Consider the following 22,821-nt stretch of genomic DNA (forward strand, 5'->3'; position numbering starts at 1 on the left):
GTCTCACCACACGCCTATAATAGGAACACGGCTACATCGGCGTATTTACCAGTTTGCAGAAGACATCTAACAGCTTCCAGGAGCAAGAAAAAATTGATTTTCAGTATTTCATGTAACTACTGATCGAATTAAAAAATGCTATCATAATGTAATCATTAAGAACTATAGGTTTATTTTGAAAATTTAACACAATGTGACAAGAATTAAAGTTCTAAACTGTATATATGCATAGGCAGCCTAAATCACGGCGCGCAAATTACCTAGACCGTCTTCATTCAGTACTTGAGAGTGAGAGCACGTTACACGTGATGTCAAGCAAGAAAACGTCACACATAATGTCAGACACCTTAGAAACTCCTCCTCGGTGACACCTCGCACAAAATAAGGAAAGCTGTTTACCGCTTAATACATTTTCTCTGTTCATGCAGTAAAATTTCAGCATCAGGCGTGACGACGCTTTAATTTTTACTGCTTCACTACTAAATGTGTTCGCAACACATTTTGTACACGTTAACCACGTACTGAATGTACCTGAAAACCTATATCATCGTACGACACATAATACATGAGATGTGAGATTGAGATGCGCGTAGAACTGTGCTTCCTTAAAAAAGAGTGCTATCACGCATACTGTATTCATCCAGTTTTTCTTAATGAAAGCAGTTAGCAACTTCCAACAAACTGTAAATGTTATTACAAACCCTTTCTACACTTTTCCTCGCTTTTTTATGCAACTGCTTATCTGCATATTTACTTCCTCTTAAGGTTTGTTGTTAATTATTCACTGCAGTTGAAAAGGAATGTACATAATTAAAATACAGAACAAAATAAACATTCATCACTCCACATTATTACCGTCTTTACCAGTGGTTCAAAATGTCTGACATGCAGCAAAGTAAAATTTGAAAACATACTGAAAACAATACTTCCATGTATGGAAGTGAAACATGGACGATAAATAGTTTCGACAAGAAGAGAAATGAACCTTTCGAAATGTGGTGCTACAGAAGAATGCTGAACATTAGATATGTAGATCACATAACTAATGAGGAGGTACTGAACAGAATGGGGGAGAAGAGAAATTTGTGCACAACTTGACTAGAAGAAGGTATTGTTTGGTAGGACATGTTCTGAGGCATCAAGGTATCACCAAATTTAGTATCGGAGGGCGGCGTGGAGGGTAAAAATCGTAGAGGGAGACCAAGACATGAATACTCTAAGCAGATTCAGAAGGATGTGGATTGCAGTAGGTATTGGGAGATGAAAAAGCTTGCACAGGATTGAGTACCATGGAGAGCTGCATCAAACCAGTCTCTGGACTGAAGACCACAACAACAACAACTGAAAAAGTCTTTCTCTGACAACTCGTTCTCCATTGCATCTCTCTCCCTCTCTCTTCCACACACACACACACACACACACACACACACACACACACACAGACACACACACACACACACACACACACACACACACACACATATATATATATATATATATATATATATATATATATATATAGGGTGTTTCAAAAATGACCGGTATATTTGAAACGGCAATAAAAACTAAACGAGCAGCGATAGAAATACACCGTTTGTTGCAATATGCTTGGGACAACAGTACATTTTCAGGCAGACAAACTTTCGAAATTACAGTAGTTACAATTGTCAACAACAGATGGCGCTGCGGTCTGGGAAACTCTATAGTACGATATTTTCCACATATCCACCATGCGTAGCAATAATATGGCGTAGTCTCTGAAGGAAATTACCCGAAGCCTTTGACAACGTGTCTGGCGGAATGGCTTCACATGCAAATGAGATGTACTGCTTCAGCTGTTCAATTGTTTCTGGATTCTGGCGGTACACCTGGTCTTTCAAGTGTCCCCACAGAAAGAAGTCACAGGGGTTCATGTCTGGCGAATAGGGAGGTCAATCCACGCCGCCTCCTGTATGTTTCGGATAGCCCAAAGCAATCACACGATAATCGAAATATTCATTCAGGAAATTAAAGACGTCGGCCGTGCGATGTGGCCGGGCACCATCTTGCATAAACCACGAGGTGTTCGCAGTGTCGTCTAAGGCAGTTTGTACCGCCACAAATTCACGAAGAATGTCCAGATAGCGTGATGCAGTAATCGTTTCGGATCTGAAAAATGGGCCAATGATTCCTTTGGAAGAAATGGTGGCCCAGACCAGTACTTTATGAGGATGCAGGGACGATGGGACTGCAACATGGGGCTTTTCGGTTCCCCATATGCGCCAGTTCTGTTTATTGACGAAGCCGTCCAGGTAAAAATAAGCTTCGTCAATAAACCAAATGCTGCCCACATGCATATCGCCGTCATCAATCCTGTGCACTATATCGTTAGCGAATGTCTCTCGTGCAGCAATGGTAGCGGTGCTGAGGGGTTGCTGTGTTTGAATTTTGTATGGATAGAGGTGTAAACTCTGGCGCATGGTGACGATACGTGGACGTTGGCGTCATTTGGACCGCAGCTGCAACACGGCGAACGGAAACCCGAGGCCACTGTTGGATCACCTGCTGCACTAGCTGCGCGTTGCCCTCTGTGGTTGCCGTACGCGGTCGCCCTACCTTTCCAGCACGTTCATCCGTCACGTTCCCAGTCCGTTGAAATTTTTCAAACAGATCCTTTATTGTATCGCTTTTCGGTCCTTTGGTTACATTAAACCTCCGTTGAAAACTTCGTCTTGTTGCAACAACACTGTGTTCTAGGCGGTGGAATTCCAACACCAGAAAAATCCTCTGTTCTAAGGAATAAACCATGTTGCCTACAGCACACTTGCACGTTGTGAACAGCACACGCTTACAGCAGAAAGACGACGTACAGAATGGCGCACCCACAGACTGCATTGTCTTCTATATCGTTCACATCACTTGCAGCGCCATCTGTTGTTGAAAATTGTAACTACTGTAATTTCGAAAGTTTGTCTACCTGAAAATGTACTGTTGTCCCAAGCATATTGCAACAAACGGTGTATTTCTATCGCTGCTCGTTTAGTTTTTATTGCCGTTTCAAATATACCGGTCAATTTTGAAACACCCTGTATATACTTGTGAGTGTGTGTATATGTGTGTGTGGTGTATGGGGGTGTGTGTGTGTTTGTGTGTGAAAGAGTTTGCGATGTGAAAGCAAAATGACTTGTTCCACATCATTACGATTCATCGTGCAATTGATCTATGGAACATGAAACTAACTAAGTAACTTGAGAGTTTGTAGTTTATTGGTATTCAAAGTCCCTACTATAGAAGCTAAAAAGTAATCAAAGTCATGTAAATTACAAAATAAATACAAGAATGGAATACCTAAACTCAAAAGATTACGAAATTCTGACCAGCATTCATTATCAGAAACTGTTACTGGTTCTTATAAGCACACTGGAGAAAAACTGAAAAAGTTCGAAAAACCCATGAAATATATTCAGAATCTGAACTGCGACGCAGCACCGAGAAAGTTACGAGTATTGCGAGCATGCACACCCACGTAAAAAGTCTCGGTCAACCTTAGCCACGCCGCTGGATCGCCACACAATCTCACGTAGATTCTGCTTTGTCTGTAGTCCTTAACTGAAATCCTACCCTAAACCCTGGCCGGCCTTTAGGTCGGGAGGTGGGATTTCTCTAATATCCGACCTGACGCTAAACAAAATGCATTTGTAGAGGCATGCTTTCGAGGTGTTTCAAATAATCTGTCAGAGGACATTGTACTTTGAACATTTTACTCACGATTAACTATAAACGAATCACCATGGGTGAACACTTCCATTAAATAATTAACAGTTACTCAAATTCGTAATTTACGATAAATGTTGCTTAAAATCCTCATGCGGAGTTCACATGCCGATAAATCAATAAGTTTTATCATAGCTTCAGTATAGTTTGTATTACAGCCAGTTTTGTTAGTGAACATATCAGTCTAGTAGTACATTGCAAGATATGCATTATAATTATTGTGAATGGTGTGACCGAAAGTCTGTTTCCATATGTCGCATTGGTATGGTGTGTAGCTGTCTCATAATTTGAAATAACTTAGTTGTAGAGGCAATATGCTTGTAACTGTCATTTCAATTATGTAATTGCTGACGAAAGCTGGTGTTTCTTCTGTCTTGACGAACTTCTTAAACTTTCAACTTAATCACTAATTTTATTATATTATTAATAATTTATAACTGTTTGTGTATTACATCTGCATCCATCTTAATGTAGCTTTAGTTACTTTTGTGTGATCAAAGGAAATGTAGTACTGAATTCTTCACCGCGACGGGCTCCTTATTATGAGATGTCCAACACGTCTCTAACATGGATATTGTCCACAGTATACGTATGTATTAAAACACGTAATGCCACACGCTTCTGCATACCTCTCCTATAGAGAGACGTCATTATACACTCCTGGAAATTGAAATAAGAACACCGTGAATTCATTGTCCCAGGAAGGGGAAACTTTATTGACACATTCCTGGGGTCAGATACATCACATGATCACACTGACAGAACCACAGGCACATAGACACAGGCAACAGAGCATGCACAATGTCGGCACTAGTACAGTGTATATCCACCTTTCGCAGCAATGCAGGCTGCTATTCTCCCATGGAGACGATCGTAGAGATGCTGGATGTAGTCTTGTGGAACGGCTTGCCATGCCATTTCCACCTGGCGCCTCAGTTGGACCAGCGTTCGTGCTGGACGTGCAGACCGCGTGAGACGACGCTTCATCCAGTCCCAAACATGCTCAATGAGGGACAGATCCGGAGATCTTGCTGGCCAGGGTAGTTGACTTACACCTTCTAGAGCACGTTGGGTGGCACGGGATACATGCGGACGTGCATTGTCCTGTTGGAACAGCAAGTTCCCTTGCCGGTCTAGGAATGGTAGAACGATGGGTTCGATGACGGTTTGGATGTACCGTGCACTATTCAGTGTCCCCTCGACGATCACCAGTGGTGTACGGCCAGTGTAGGAGATCGCTCCCCACACCATGATGCCGGGTGTTGGCCCTGTGTGCCTCGGTCGTATGCAGTCCTGATTGTGGCGCTCACCTGCACGGCGCCAAACACGCATACGACCATCATTGGCACCAAGGCAGAAGCGACTCTCATCGTTGAAGACGACACGTCTCCATTCGTCCCTCCATTCACGCCTGTCGCGACACCACTGGAGGCGGGCTGCACGATGTTGGGGCGTGAGCGGAAGACGGCCTAACGGTGTGCGGGACCGCAGCCCAGCTTCATGGAGACGGTTGCGAATGGTCCTCGCCGATACCCCAGGAGCAACAGTGTCCCTAATTTGCTGCGAAGTGGCGGTGCGGTCCCCTACGGCACTGCGTAGGATCCTACGGTCTTGGCGTGCATCCGTGCGTCGCTGCGGTCCGGTCCCAGGTCGACGGGCACGTGCACCTTCCGCCGACCACTGGCGACAACATCGATGTACTGTGGAGACCTCACGCCCCACGTGTTGAGCAATTCGGCGGTACGTCCACCCGGCCTCCCGCATGCCCACTATACGCCCTCGCTCAAAGTCCGTCAACTGCACATACGGTTCACGTCCACGCTGTCGCGGCATGCTACCAGTGTTAAAGACTGCGATGGAGCTCCGTATGCCACGGCAAACTGGCTGACACTGACGGCGGCGGTGCACAAATGCTGCGCAGTTAGCGCCATTCGACGGCCAACACCGCGGTTCCTGGTGTGTCCGCTGTGCCGTGCGTGTGATCATTGCTTGTACAGCCCTCTCGCAGTGTCCGGAGCAAGTATGGTGGGTCTGACACACCGGTGTCAATGTGTTCTTTTTTCCATTTCCAGGAGTGTATATCCTGGGTCTTGGCAAAAACATTGCAACTCGTCAGGACTGCGAAAGGTGATATAGCTTTCTGTATGAGGAATATTAAGAAGATACCTCATGAGTGTATTTTCTGGATGGACAGTCAAACTAAGAAGGATCGCATCACAAAACATGTTTCCAGATGGGTTACTTGAGAAATCAGTCGTGGCACAATACGCTTTGGAATACAGATATGGATATCATTCAACGACAACTCGGCGCTTATTTCTACAAACCGAGCGAGGTGGCGCAGTGGTCAGCACACTGGACTCGCATTCGGGAGGACGACGGTTCAATCCCGATTTAGGTTTTCCGTGATTTCCCTAAATCGCTTCAGGCAAATGCCGGGATGGTTCCTTTGAAAGGGCACAGCCGATTTCCTTCCCCATCCTTCCCTCACCCGAGCTTGCGCTCCGTCTCCAATGACCTCGTTGTCGACGGGACGTTAAACACTCATATCCTCCTCCTCCTCCATTTCTACAAATAGAATACAGTCATATAAAAATTTTAAAAAACCTTAAATTAAAATCTCGGGAAACAGTGTCAACAAAGAATATGGCTTGCAGCTCAGTATAGCTTAGAGTTCGGCTTTCGTGTGATTAAAGCTGCACAAAACATGGCCCTATTCGCCAACAGACTTAGCACCACCAACGTCATAGCTGGCAGCTGGGATTACGTCAGCGGCCTCACGGCTCTCATTGACACTTGAAACTGGCCGAAGACAACTCAGCCGATAGTTCGTGGAAATTTAATCACACATCGTAGTTAGAACCTAGAGAAGATTTAATTAATTCATTTCGCCGCGAGGCCACACGCTCCAACATTAATGTAAATTTAAAAACGCTACTGCTCCTCTCTGGAACTGAATTTCCATGACTGATTGTTAGAAACTTCTGCGACTATCTAATTCCTTTTTGTGACGAAGTTAGGTTCAGTAGAGGTGAAGGTGATCCTTGTAGGTGTTTTATATTTCCACTACAGTGTTATTCTTAAATTTAACCCTTTCAGACCTGAATTTCTTCTGGAGGAAGGAAATTTTTATTTATGTGGTAATGCTCTAAAGAGATTTTTTAATGGTTTCAGATGCAGGATTTATACAAAAATACGTAAGCTTTTCAGAACATACTTTGTACACTTTGCTTCATTTTATGGATTAAAATAACTAATTACGAAATGTTCTCTAAGTAATAAATAGTAAAATGATCATTTAACAATTAGCACGTAAAATAACGATTACAATATTAAATTATACATGGGAATATCGCAAATCAACAACATCCGTGTGTTCTGGTGGTGATGAGCTGCTGCGCACCGCTACACTGACGTGGTGACATTTCTATAATGATGCCCATTAGTTGGCAGCACTTGCGCATGATGAAGAGGTTGGACAGACCAAAACGTGTACCTGAGGTAGCCATTGGGAAAAATACTTCTGTTGCAACTAAGACGCAATAAAATTTAATGTACACCATTGTAGCCAGAGGTTCTGACAGGGTTAAAATGCGAGACTGAACAGAGATAGGCTGACGTTTTTGTTCATGTTCAAAACTGCTTAATTATTTTCGTACAGAATGCCTGAGAATGCAGTGTGTAAGTCCAGTAACATTCTTTTCTGTAAGGAATTTTTAACACGTGAATTACGATCCGCCTGAAATTATGATTGCGTAGGATTCAGTGTATGCAAATGTGCTAATGTTAGTTCATGTGACCCAAAATGTATTAAACTTTGATGGAAGTTGCTGAATATAAATGTTTTCATAGGACCATACACTACATGTTTTTGTTTTGTTAGGAGTTATGTCAACATGTACGACGTTTACAGATTTCCGTCCAAATACGTAGGCATGTAGTTCTAACACGAAAGAATTACAAATCGTCAATATGGACCTGGATCAAAAATCCTTCGTTAGCGAATTACGAAAGGAATTCCCTGTAGTTATTCCTGACCAGGCAACGCACATCAGATGTACATTCTTACTTGAATTCTTCTTTACAGGTGGTCTTGACTTTTTTTTTCAGTTAGTGTGACTATCGTTTGTTCAGTAATAGTGCGTGGAGTACACTCATTTGTGATCATATTATTGCTCCCTCTTTTTCCCCACAACGTCTTACTGGAGAAACATACCTGTTCTTTGTATGTCCATCCTTTCAATGCGTAGTTATCAGGACTGCGGCTGTTCAATATGAAATGAAAATTAAAACACCCATAGGCGTCACTTTTGTATTTAATTTATTTATCCAACCAATTTCGAGTTCTATTACACCATCTGCAGACGAAATTTAGCTGATGAAAGGCGAAAATATAAAGTCACACTAAAAGAAGCATGTGAAATGGAATAAATTAAAAAAAACGTGATTGATAAGAATAATGGAAGAATGCTATGCTTTAATGGCTGGAGGACTAATGTAAGGATTTAGAAGCATATTTCACTAGAGGAAGATGGATACCTCTTATAGGAAAATTAAGCAGACCTTCGGAGAAAAGGGAAGCGGCTGTACGAATATCGAGAGCTCAGGTGGAAAACCAGTCCTAAGCAAAGAAGGGAAAGCTGAAAGGTGAAACGAGTATATATAGAGTCTATACAAGGGAGATTTTCTTCCGGGCACTATTACAGAAACGACAGGGACTTAGATGAATATGAGAGAGGAGATGATATGATACTACGAGAAAAATATGATAGAGCACTACAGAATAAAGCCGAAACAACGCCCCAGGAGTAGAGGACATTTCGTCATAACTGCTGATGGCCTTGGGAGATCCAGCCATGACAAAACTCTTACATCCAGTTTGAAAAATGTATGAGACATGCGAAATACACTAAGACTTCAAGAAGAATATTAAACTTCCAGTTCCAAAGAAATTAAGAGCTAACAGGTGTGAATATCAGTTTAATAAGCCGCGGTTGCAAAATACTAACAAGAATTCTCTACAGAAGAACGGAAAAACTGGTAGAAGCCGACCTCGGGGGAGATCGTTTTAGATTCCGGAGAATGTAGGAACACGCGAAGTAATACTAACGCTACACTTCTCTTCGAACCTAGCACAAGGAAAGGCAAATCCACGTTTATAACATTTCTAGACTTAGAGGAAGCTTGTGACAATGTTGATTGGACTACTTTCTTTGAAATTCTGAAGGTAACAGGGGTAAAATACAAGGATCAAAACGCTATTTACATTGAGAAAGCAGTAAAGGAAGACTAAAGAAATTTGGAGTAGGGATTAAAGTACAAGGAGAAGAAATAATGTGTCGATGACATTGAGAGAGACAACAAATGACTTGAAAGAGAAGGTGAATAGAATGGACAATGTCTTGAAACAAGGATATAACTTTAACACCAATGAAAGCAAAATAAAGACAATGGAATATATTAGAATTAAATCACGTGATGCTGAAGGATTTAGATTAGCAAACGAGTCACTTAAAGTAGTAGATGAGTTTTGCTGTTTGGGCAGCAAATTAACTGATGGTGGCCGAAGTAGAGAGGATATACAACGTCGACGGGAAATGGCAAGAAAAGCGTTTTTGAGGAAGAGAAATGAATTCAAATTTAAGTGCCAGGAAGTCTTTGCTGAGATTATTTGTATGGTGTGTAGTCATGTATGGACGTAAAACGTGGACGATAAAGTGAACAGAAGTTTTTGAAACGTGGTGGTGCAGAAGAATCCTGAAGACTGGATGCGTAGATCATGTAACTATTGAGAAGGTATTGAATGGAACTGACAAGAAAAGGAAGTTGTGGCACAGATTGACTAGAGGAAGGGATCGGTTGATGGGACATCAGGGGGTCACCAATTTAGTACTGGAGGGAAGTATGGGATTGGAGAGGATAAAAATCGTAGAGGAAGACCGAAAACCGAATACAGTAAGCAGACTCTGAAAGATGTAGTTTGCAGGAGCTATTAGGAGATGAAAAGATTTTTTCACAGCATGGAGAACTGCATCAAACGCGGCTTCGGACTGAAGACCACAACAACTTCAGTCGCAAGTATTGTATCTATAATGATAACAAATATGGTGTACTACCACACTTTTTATTTTAAAGCATCCCATCTTTATTAATTCGCCTAATAAGGGCACGAGAAAGCTATCCTGGATTCGCTAACAAAGCACTAGATGTCCTATCTGGAGTCTTGTGCATAACGAACTGGAGATCGTTTTAGTTACCTGTTCAGATATCTAAATATCCGCGCTCACAGTGACAGATACTTACCAGAATACAGGATATGTTCGCTTCCAGGAGAATACGATTATGAAATAGAATGTCATCACGAAACACTTACATTGTTAGGTTACAGAAGACGCTATAATTTCACTGTGAAAGTCTACGGGAGTCCTTCCGGCTTCGACCCAAACTTTTTAAATGCTGTGCTATCTCACTCCAAGCATAATGTCTTAGTCCCTGAAAGCTGCATACAGTGAATAATAAATGTACATATAATTATTGAAGATAATTCGTAATTATTTAATTTCTTATATATTTAGCTCCAGTACCTTTCTACCAGATTGCGCATTATCGTGCTCATTGTGTTATTTAATTAAGGAATGAATGTTAGATAGATAGTGTCTCTCAGTCCTTCAGAACTAATTGTGGTATTCGTAATCTACTGTTTACAGTGTAATACTAAAAATTGTAGCAGTACTTTATGATCATGAATTACGAGGCATGATAAAACTGAATTAATGATTTAATAATGAACAATTTAATTATTTTTCATGCCATCCTTTATGCGAAAGGCCTAGGTTATTACGCTTCCGTTCACGAAAATAATTCGTCTACCGGGCACGCAATCCAATAGCTTCCGACCAATTGAAGAACTAGTGACTGAGATTACTTGTTGATGTATGTGTATGGCTTTCCCTTGCTGTCTGGAGGGCTGATTTGATGATATCAGGACAGCTTCCAGATAAATGATAACTTCGTTATCAGCAATATACGCATTATACTTTGGTCAGAAAATGTAAGGTGTAGCTTTTCAATTATGCAGAACTAAAAAAGTATTAATATATTTTTGAGAAAAATTACAATTAACGTAATGTATGTACCAAGAATCAAAGAAATGTCTTCAGAGTTCATAATCACATATGCTAATTTCCTTTTTCCTTTCTTCAGTAACACTTATTTTATTTCCCGTAACAATATACAAATTTTTTGAAAGCTTTCGTTCTCTTGTCAGAGAGAGAAAAATGGTAGTTAGGGTGATTCAAACTGAAAGTAGTGTTTATATCATTTTTATTTCTATTGGGTCTTCTTCCTTCACTTTATGCTTGGCCTTTCACTCCTCATTAGAAGCTTTTACCTGCTTCATAACTTTGTTGAACGCAAAACGTAATCAGAACCGAATGTAGTATCTGTCAGCTCCAGTAGGGGACCTACAACTTAAGTTTACATCATCAGTAACAATTGTTTCGTGAATGAAATTTCTGTGGCCTGCAAACTATTCCGTACATGTTAAAATAAGATCGATTTGCAGTGAATCTCTGGTCAATCACTATTGTACTCAGTGGGGTTTGGTGGTGCTGCAATTAGTACTTCACAAATGTTGCTCCTCCAGATTTTCCATGCAGCCATTGCCAGGATACTTCGGAATATTTCCTTATAACAAATATAAATTGCTGCCATACGGAGTACATTCAGAAAAACATAACTACTGACGTAAAACAAAGGTTGCATCATATCCATTAAACTCATTCTTGCTGCGTTAGAGCGCCCACAGTCAGCCGCCGCAGCCAACACGTCCAAGATGTTCGCTTAAAGCAGGTGTTCGCAACCTCTCTGAGACTGTAGTTCCGAAGAGACTCGAGAAGGAGGAAACTGAATATTGAGCTTTTATACTTAGAAAAAAAGCACGTCACACTGAAACATTTGGAGTAACTTGTGCAAAATGCGTAAAATACCACATAAAGAGAGCATTAATTGATTAGGCAAAAAAAAAAAAAAAAAAAAAACAATCAACTGCGTTCAAATTACAAAACACATCTGTAATTTTTTTACAAATTTCATAATGCACACTTTTTATATTTAAGTTACTCAAATAAGTAATTAGCATTAATACTCTCTGTCTCAAACTGAACGAACGACAGCAGTCAGTCGCGAAATCCGTAATGTACTGCAGATATAGATGTCGATTACAACACAGACGTCATTGGAGACGTAGTTTTTTGGCTGCATAATCCCACTTACATAGATTCCAGTAACAGTTTTCTACATATTTTACGTCTGTTCTCGAATCTAACTGCTTTGTATTTTCGCATTGATGATGCTGTTATAGTAGAAATTTAGATCTGCAATGTACTGCGGATTTTGCGACTGACTGTTGTTCGCTTTCAATTTGAATGCTCAACGGTGTTGCAGACATCACTCTTGTTTAGCAGCAACTTACAGATGAGTTCAAAGTAGTGAAAGATGCTTCAGTTTTCAGAACATGCCGTATACACTCGTTGCTATTATTAAATTAACAAGCAATGCTATCTAAGCTCTGAGTTTATCAAATTTGGCGTGAGGTATCACAGCCCCATTTATTTGGAACAGCATCTATGGTGCCAGATCGATAGTGATGAAGTTGTTGTAGAGCCTACTAAATGTTTCTTTTATATCCAAAGCAGAGATGGTGTGCATGTACATTCTTTCTGTTTTAAAACTGCATACGCTGCTGCGAATGATATTAATTGACGATAGCGAAAAAAGCGTTTTCCCAGTCGCATGAGGACTCTGCATGGTGAACAAGTCGAAACGAGCAGCAGCAACACAGCACTCCTCCTCAATGCACCTACATCTGCATCTACACCTACATGACTAATCTAAAATTCGCAGTTAAGTGCCTGGCAGAGGGATCTTCGAATCACCTTCAGACTATTGGTCTATCGTTTCGTCCGCCAAACATTCGCGGGAAAAATTAAGATCTAAATTTTTCTATACAAACATTGATTTCTCTTATTTTATTACGATGATCATTCTTCCCTGTTTGCACGGTAAAATATTTTCACATTAAGTGCAGAAACTCTCGCCGCAACGATAAACGTCTTTCATTAACAATTTTCGCCCCAACTCGCTTATCATATCCGTGACGCTCTCTCCTCTATTTCGCAGTAATGAAAAACGAGTTACCCTAGTTTGTTCTCCATTAGTCCTATCCCTTAAGAGTCCTATACCCAACAGGTACACGCTAGCAGGAAAAGGACATGTGTATGTAGCCAGTCTCTTCAGTGAACCTGTCCCATCTTCTAAGTGTTCTACCAATAAAACGCAGTATTACGTTTGCCTTCCCCTTTGTGATCGTTCTAATATAAGATACACGTAATTGCAATTCCCAAGTATTTAATTGAATTGACAACATTTATGTTCGTGAGATTCATCGTGTGATCGAAATTTAACTAATTTCTTTTAGTACCATTGTGGATGATCTCATACTTTTCCTTCTTCAGAGACAATTTACCCTTTTCGTTCGATACAGATAACATATCTAAATCATTTTGCAATTGGTTTTTATCTTTTAAAAGCAGTTGCAACCTTCGCCCGCAGTTATTTGCTGGATGTATTCCACTCACTGTCTTCCTCTACTGCTTTTACCCTCTACATCTTCCTCCAGTATCACGTAAGTTATTCCTGGATGTCGTAACATATGTCCTATCAACCTGGCCCTCCTTCTTATCTGTGTCTTACATATGTTCCTTTCCTCGCCGATTCAATGAGGAACATTTCTTATCAGACCACCTTATTAGATCCTTATCGGTCCATCTAATTTTTAAATATTCTTCTGTAGCACGTCTCAAAGGCTTCGATTATCTTGTGTTCCTGTTTTCCAACAGTCCATGTCTTATTACCACATAACGCTGTGCTCCAAACGTACACTCTCAGCATTTTCTTCCTCAAATTGATACCTGTGTGTGACGCTAGTAGATTTCTCTTGGTCAGGAATGCCCTTTTTGCCAGTGTTGGTCTCCTTTTGATGTCCTTCTTGCTCCCTCCGTCATTGCTTATTTTCCTGGCTAAGAAGCAGAATTCCTTTATTTCATCTACTTCGGGGAAATTCCGATGTTAAGTTTCTTCTCATTCCTGCTATTTCTCATTACTTTCGTCTTTTTTCGATTTATTGTCTGTTTATCTTTTCTTCATTCCAGATCCTGTAATTCTTCCTGTAATCCTAATTCACTTTCATTAGGGATGGCTATGTCATCCGCGAATCCTATCACTGATAAACGTTTGCCTTGAATTTTAATCTCATTCTCGAACGTTTACTTTATTTCCATAATTCCTTCTTCAGTGTATGGAGTAGCGGCGAAAGACTACATCCCTGCCTTACACCCTTTTTAATTCGAGAACTTCATTTCTGGTGTCCCTGTCTTATTGTTCTCTTTTGGTGCATTCTGCACACCATCATCAATAGTTGTTTTGTTGTCAATTCTCCCAGTTACTTTAGAAATTCCGATGGACTGTTGGCTATCATTTCTGTCCTATCTGATCTTACGTCTTCCAAAGCTGTTTTACATTGATTGTAATACTGGACCCCTACCCCTTCCTTATAGACTCATATTCCTTGTTCTATCACGTCATCAGACACGTCTTCCCTCTCCCAGGGGCCATCAATGTACTCTTTACACCTACCCAGTCTTTCCTCTGAATTTAACAGCGGAGGTCCTACTACGTTCCTAATATTACTGCCCTTGCTTTTAATTTCACCGAAGGCTGTTTTGTCTTTTCTGTATGTTGATTCCGTCCTTATGACGATCATTTCTTTTTAGATATTTCCACATTCTTCATGCAGCCATTTTGCCATAGCTTTCCTGCAGCTCCTATCTATTTCGCCCCTAAGTGACTTGTTTTCCTGTATTCTTTAATTTCCCCGAATATTTTTGTACATCCTTCTTTCGTAGATCAATTATTGCTTGTGTTACACAAGGTTCCTTTGCATTTACCGTCCTGGTACATACGTTTTTCTTTCCAACTTTTGTCATTGTCCTTTTTATGTATGCCCATTCCTCTTCAACAAAACTGCCTACTGTGGTGTTTGATATCGCAGTATCCACATCCTTAGCGAAAGTCAAATGCATTTCATCATCCCTCAGCACCTCTTTATTCCACTTCCTACAACAGTGATTTTTCTGGATGATTCTTTTAAACTTTAGTCTACTCTTCACCTTTTATAACTTGTGAACTCAGTTTACATGTGCTCCTGGGAACGCCTTACAATCCAATATCTGACTTCGGAATTTCTGCCTGATGATGATTTAATCCAAGTGGAATATTCTGGCATTTCCCACATTTTTCAAGTATACCTCCTCCTCTTGCGATTTTTGAACAGAGTAGTCGCTATTAATAGCTGAAACTTCGTTTGTTTATATAGATTAGGAACAGCAGAGGACCTAGGACCTGTAGCACTTCCTTGGAGGCAGCACGTATTATTTCTCTTTTGCTCGATGATTTTCTATCATTATTACGTAATGCGACGTTTCTGGCAGCAAGTCACCGCTTTCATTTGAATTGTAGAGACGATACTCTATAAGCACACAGTTTTGTTAGAAATCTGTTGCGAATACCAGTGTGAAAAGCCTTCTGGATGTTTATAAATATACAATCATTTTGAGATTCCCAGTCAAAAGCGTTCATTAGTTTTTGCGACTAAAGAACTAGTTGTGTTTTGCAAGAATGATATTTTCTGAATACGTGCTATGTGTCAATACATTGTTACCTTCTAAGTAATTCGCAATGTTCGAACACTCTGTATTTTCCAGAGTCATACTGCAACTCCACGTTAGCGACATCGGTCTTCAATTCAGCGGATTACTCCTATTTCCTTTCTTGAGTATTGGTGTGACCTGTGCAGCTTTCTAATCTGTACGTACAGATCTTCCGTCGAGCGAGCGGTTGTATACGATTGTTAAGTTTGGGGCTATCCTATCAACATAATCTGAAGGGAACCTAGTTGGCATAGCATGTGGACTGGAAGAGTTGGCTTCGTTAAGCGATTTAAGCTGCTTTGCTACATCGAGGATATTTACTTTTAAGTTACTCGTGTTGGCTGCTGTTCTTGATTTGTATTCTGGAATATTTACTTCGTCATCTTTGGCGAAGAAATTTCGGACAACTGTGTTTAGTACCTCCGCTGTAGTGCCGCTGTCATCTTCAATTTTACCATCAGTATCTCGCAGTAAAGGTATTTACTGTCTATTGCAGCTGGCGTATTTTACATGTGGCTAGAATCTCTTAAGATTTTCTGCCCCATTTCGAGACAAAGTTTCTTTAGGGAAGCTGTTAAAAGTTCTCTGCTCTGTTTCGATCTTCAGTAAAATAGCTCAAATCTTGGAGATTTTTCGTTCTTTTAAATTTGATATTTCCTTTTCGTTGCTTCTGGAACAGTGTTCTGACCTGTTTTGTGACCATGGGGAGTCGGTATCGTATTTTATTAAATTACTCAGTATAAAATTCTCAACTGGTGCCGATACTATTCCTTTGAATTGAAGCCTCATTTGTTCTGCGCTTGAGTAGTTTGGAAGGAGTGGATACTTTCTCTTAGGAAGGAGTCAAACAAATTTTTATCTGCATTTTTTAAATTGGTACATTTTACATTTATTTTTGATGGATTTCGATGTTTCGGTGATCAGTTGCTTTACAACTACTTAATGGTCACTAATCCTTGTATCCGTCACGATGCTCCTTATTTACAATGGATTGTTAGTTGCTAAGAGATCAAGTATGTTTTTGCAACCATTTTGACATCGAGTGGACTCCTCAACTAATTGCTTAAAATTATTTTCAGAGATACTTTATGCTCACCAACGTCTTTGAACATGTATTTTCCCAAAAATACAAATGGTAGATTCAACTCACCACCAACTATAACTGTATGAGTTTGATACCTATTTGAAATGAGACTCAAGTTTTCTTAGAACTATTTATCAACTGAATCATCTGAGTCAGGGGGATAGGTAAAAGAAACAAATTACTAATTTATTCTGTTTTTGAGGTATTATAGCTTCACCCATACTAACTAACAGGAACCATCAACTTCAATTTCGCTACAAGATAAATCAGTTCCAACAGCAACAGACACACCTCTACCAACTGTACATAATCTATCCTTTCTCAACACCGTTAGGTCCTTTGTAAAAGTTTCAGCGGGACTTATCTCTGGCCTTAAACAACTATCGCTTTTATAACGGTTTGCACTTCAATGCATTCTACTAGTGCTTAGAGGTCTGGTTCTTTCCCAACGCAGGTACAACAATTAGTTTACAACTACAGTGTCGATTTCTTTAAAGTCAGTACCGCCATTAGACGGTTGTTTATTTACAGTGTTACATTTACACTTACACAATCATGATTTCGGCTTCAAAGTGCCAGTAGCAAGTGTTTTAAATGTTATAAATTGCCTATGATGCAATACTGTTGTGTTAAAATACACTATTAGACATATTGTCATAATAGGTTATTTTAATACAACAGTATGCCATCTTAGGCAATTTATAACACTTAAAACACTTTATAATGGCACTTTGAAGCCGAAATCATGATTGCGTAAGTGTAAATGTAACATTGTAAATGAACAACAGTCTAATGACGGTACTGACATTAAAGAAATATATTATGACTGTGCCTGTAAATGAACAATAGTCTAATGGCGGTACTGACATTAAAGAAATATATTATGACTGTGGCTCCGCATTATGAAAAAATTATTGAACAGTGCTGATTGTTGGTATGTCTATCCTGGTCCTCTGATTCTCCTGCAGCCTTTGAGACTGAAACCATTTCTGTACTTTCCTAAAGCCCTCTAGCCTAAAAAATCGCCCAGTATATTCCACGTAGTCCACATTATACATGTGACCGCCTTCTGTGTGTAGTGGGCCACTAAACCTATTAAGGGGAACCCAAAGGCCTCCACCCTAAGTCATAAGTCGAGAAATGTGCAGCCTATAAAGCCACAGAAACATCTGAACCGCTCACTCACTCGACTCTGTATCAAAGGTCCACAATCGGTCCTGTCGATGATGCTACAGATGTTTAAAATACACAAGTTTGTGTTAGAAATAATATTTGTTTCCCAACTAAAATTTCGCATAGTATTTGGTTTCTTAAGCCCCTGCCGTACGTTCATGCTGGTGAAAACCGCTTTTGAATATCTATTGTTGTTTCAGAGATATTTGAGGTTGCAGAGTTAGGAGCGCTATATATATATATATATATATATATATATATATATATATATATATATATATATGTGTGTGTGTGTGTGTGTGTGTGTGTGTGTGTGTGTGTGTGTGCGCTTAGAGAGGCCGTGTGTGCTTAGAGAGGCCTATGTTACTTACTTATATTATTGCCCACAGCCTGTGTATTACTTTCACACCGAATGCTGACAGTATCCACACTCAGCAGCCTGGTCTCATTCAGAGCAGGTGTGGTGATTGTGTCTTCCTGGAATCATGCTTTATGCATACCCATCAGACTGAAATCTTAAAAAAATCCTGGGAAACAAAAACAAATGATAAACACTGTAAACAGTCTTAAATAATTTTTCGATGTATACAAATAAAACTGAAACTTATGAATGTCATCTGTCACACCAAAAAATGGATAAGATCACACCAATACATGAACAAATGGGGATGTCTACAGACTTCATCATCCATTCCAGAATGATCACATGAACGTTTTGTGGCGGATAGTCCGATTAATACTGATATAAATTCACGCTGTTCATCTGTGTCCTTTATATAGCCACAGGAGGGCGAGTGAAGGAGGCAGGATGTATGTACTTCTACCATGTGAGTGCAGTCACATATTACATATTGAACCAATGAAGGCAGTAGGATAACAGCCACTGAATTTTCCACCAACAAGACAAGCGATCTAGATGGGAAGCAGAAAGGGGTGGATGCACCCACATCTGCCTTGCAGGCTGTGCCCACAGAATGTCTACCAGACATCTAGAGATTATAATGTTTACATGTCTAATCACTATAATGTATGTATGTTGGGTAAATATGTTCATGTGCCAGTTCACCACTGGGTAAGTTCTGAAATGCATTATTTGTGCTGAAGCCACCAGGTGGGGTAGCTGGCACACTGACTCATATTACACAGCCAGCTGGGCTGGGCCACATGGATTCATGGTAGGTGAGATGCTAATCAAAATTACCCTGCTGGGCCAAATGGGCTCAAGGCACTATAATGTAGCCAGCAGCTGGCTGTCTGCTAGTTGTCTAGTGCAGAATGGAGCAGTGTGCTGCATCTGGCGACTGCCAGAAATCTTTGCAGACTGTTCCAGTTATTTTAGACGTGTGCAAACGTGCGCTTAAACATTCTAACGTCACGAAATTCATACATACACACTCCTACTCTTTATAATGTTAACCCCCACTTTTGACACACACACACATCCGATGCGAGCAGAGGCAGTTGTTGAACTCCTTTAGCAGCTACATTTTGATGTAAATGAAAAGGTCCTGCTACAAGTGAATGTCATATTGAGCTATGAATTTTGGTGACAACGATGAGGACTGTGGTACAGAGGTGGTCATCTTTTCACCATATTGTGCAAGAAATTGTAGCGATAAGGAAAAGAGTGTCCTAACTGTGTAATAAATGACAACAGTAACGATAATAGCATGGATATTAGAACATAGTGATACAGATCCTAAATAAACACCCTTATCTCCCCACAACCAATACAATGACACTCCAACATTCAAACACAAGGTAATTTCGCTGGAGTAGGAACAGGAGGGGAGGACGTGAGAAATCAATCTGGAATCTGATCTTGCAGATGTGGATGAGGCAAAAACTGAGAACTCTTATAGCCTCCATACCCACCTCAGATTCCCTTTCTCTGGATTCATTCATAAAGAGTTTCTCATAGCTAACATGAATGCAGTCGACTGTCAGTCCAGTAGACTGTGACTTTACAAGCACTAAACAAAACAAATTTGTGAACATGAACGCACTTCCTTCCAGGGGCTAGACGAATACATATGTGTTTCTTCCAGAGATTAACCAGGTAATTAATTTCGATTGACAATAACCATCTTCAGACCCTAGTGTGAGATTTACTTCACCAAAATTAATTACATGGTTAATAAAAATTTTGTGACCCGTGCCTGAATGTATAGGAAAATTGATGTTTCGTAGATCACTGTGGAACCTTTTTGCAAATATGTAGCAGTGTCGTGTTTCATCAAATGTTTATACATTTCTTATTGAGGGTTTTCATTGTTTTATAATTTTCTTGCTGCCTCTATTTACAACAGTGAATTATTATTAATTACTCACTGTGCATGCTCTTAACTGGAATTACCGTAATGTCTTCCTACATATAGACAGATAGGAGTATTTATTGTCTATGCTATAGTAGGTTTGTAGCTTATACCAACGTCGAGTTCTTTGTGTGTTATGTGTATTGAGTATAACAATATTATCTGCCTAATTTGAATCATTTCTCTTTTGTAACACTGTACTATAGTTGAATGTAGCTGTCAACCCTGCATTTCTTTTCTGTGTTTTGCATTTCTATATGGTAGTCTTGATCGCATTTTGCCTACATCATGATATCATTTTGCCATTTTGATGTGCAGCAGATATAAATTCATGTTGCTAAAAGAGATCGTTTCATTGCTTCAATACGGACCAAATACTGTTCTCTATATGATGTGCAGTCTATGTATGAACCATCCATTCATGTTGTGAACTTTTAAAGGTATATCTAGTAATACATGTTCAATATGCTCTCAAATGACTAGCTGCATTGCTCAGTAGAGGTCTGTGCCAGTTTTACACATTGCTTTACAAAATAGAATTAGGTTCACTTTGTATTATTCTAACTGTTTCCACGGACTATTGGGGAGCCTTGGCGAGGGAAGGTACATTCATACTCAGTGTGTTGGCAGTCAGTAGGAAGCTGCAAAATTTGAGCAATCGACACTCAGTATCTGGAGGTATAGAATTGTATTGGCATGAGTCACAGTTTGTCTCAAAGATATCTTTCATCCAGGAGTATATTCAGGGGTCAGTCCATACTTTCACTTATGCTGATGTGATAGATATTGTAAAGTGGCATGGTCTCCTGACCTTCATTTCTTACGTATTCCGTCCTTACAATTGTATTCTGCACATCAAGACGCTTCATTCGAACCCAAACTCGATAAGGTAGAGTAAATTTTGTATGAATTCATGGAAGCAATACACAAATCTAATAAGTAAATCGCAAGTGCGCACCAAGGTTGAAAAAGTCGAGGCTGGCGTACACAACATGACGGCCACAGGAATTTTCGTTCTAGGGAGGCGGCCGGCCTGCTGGGAGGCCCATCCCTTCAGAGGGGTGGGTTGGCACACAACTACTTTGGCTGGAACAGCCGCCCAGAGAGAGAGGACAGCTTTTGCCAGAGCGAAGGGATAATAACCCCTGTGTTTGACTTAAAAGCAAATTCCGCTACATTGTGTGTGAGCACCCAGAAGACGTATTTTTTCACAGACAGACTGCGTAGTTACAGAGTTCTCACAGGAGAACAGTATACGCCTAACAGAGATGCTACATATTTCCACTTTGGTTGACTCAAATGAAACGTCATTCTCCTGTTAAAAGAGCAATGCTGATTGGCGGAATATTTCTGACGCAAAGAGCGAGGAACAAAGTCTCTCCTCAGTACTTCACTGGGAGAGCACATCTGTTGTTAGCGAATCAGAGTGGTACTTTACATGATTAAGTGTTGTTCACTGTGTTGGCCGCCGCATGGACAGAGTACTAGTTGAACGCCTGTGAATGAATCTTGAATGGCGTCACGGTGGACTGGTTATCTGACTGGTGTACCATGCCAATAGTTAGCGTGGGGGCAGATAAGAGTTCTTGACTTCATCAAGGTGTAGGGAGAGTTTGATTGGCGAAGGTCAATCCAGATAGAAAGAGATAGTTCTGTTATTTGTCAGCAGCGAGCGATGCAGCAGCAGTCAATGTTTCATTCTGCATAGCTGATGGCAGACTGGAGTCAAAATCACGGTCGTAGATTGTATGTAGCTCTCACCCTAAAATGTGAGTAACTTTCCCTGTTCATTACTTTTGTTATTCCTCCAGTGCTACTTGCAGTGGTCGTTCACTACAGTACAGGAATCTAGGATCCCTTTAGCTTTGGGCTTTCCTCTTGTTAATGCTCCTTCCCTCAGCCGCTAAAAACGGAAATCTTATCTGATCCCTTTTTTGTCCATGTGTCTGTCCATCCGACTTTTCAAATCCCTTTCGCTCAGGAAAGAGTAGGTGAATCAAGTTGAAATTTATGTCACATATTAAGGTCTATATCCAGTGCAATCAGAAGACATGGCCATTTGTGGCACATATTTTGATACTCGCAAAACTCACTCATGAAGACTTATAGGGTGTTTCCCTTTGACCTAAAGCCCAAAATTGTTCCTTTGTAAGTTAATCACACGAAAAAAACTGTTTTTCATTTGTTATGCTTATCCCACATCATTTTCACAATGAGGGTCCGGATGGCAGCTTCGGTATTAACAATGAAATACTCCATGGGTAAAGTTCTTCTTGACGGATGGACCATTCCTCTAAGGTCAAATATAATTCACTGAGGGTGACCATTGCTTTAGACATTCCGCAATTTTTCTTCTGTCGCTCTGAGCAGCAATTGTCTTCATCCTGCATGTTCCTGTGAGCGATCTGGTTGATCTTATCCCAGTCTTCCCGATGAATGCTGCCATTTAATTGGCTTCCAAAAATTGCTCATCAGTTCTTGGCGAGTCTCTCCTTGTTACATAAATTTTCTCGCGAAGAAAAGATCGTTCCCTTTCTGCTAGAGATATAATGTGTCTACGCGGTGGTGATTGGAAACCTACACTTCAGGAACTTTGGTGTGGACCCTACGTTCTGACAACGCAATAGAAAGGTGAGAGCGGACGCAAATTGGCTCTCTTCTTAAGTCGTTGGTCGCGGCAGCGGTACATTCTTGAAATATACTATCTCCAGAAGAGTATTACGAAACG

The sequence above is a fragment of the Schistocerca cancellata genome, chromosome 3 (genome assembly GCF_023864275.1).
Source record: "Schistocerca cancellata isolate TAMUIC-IGC-003103 chromosome 3, iqSchCanc2.1, whole genome shotgun sequence".
Classification (NCBI taxonomy): Eukaryota; Metazoa; Arthropoda; class Insecta; order Orthoptera; family Acrididae; genus Schistocerca; species Schistocerca cancellata.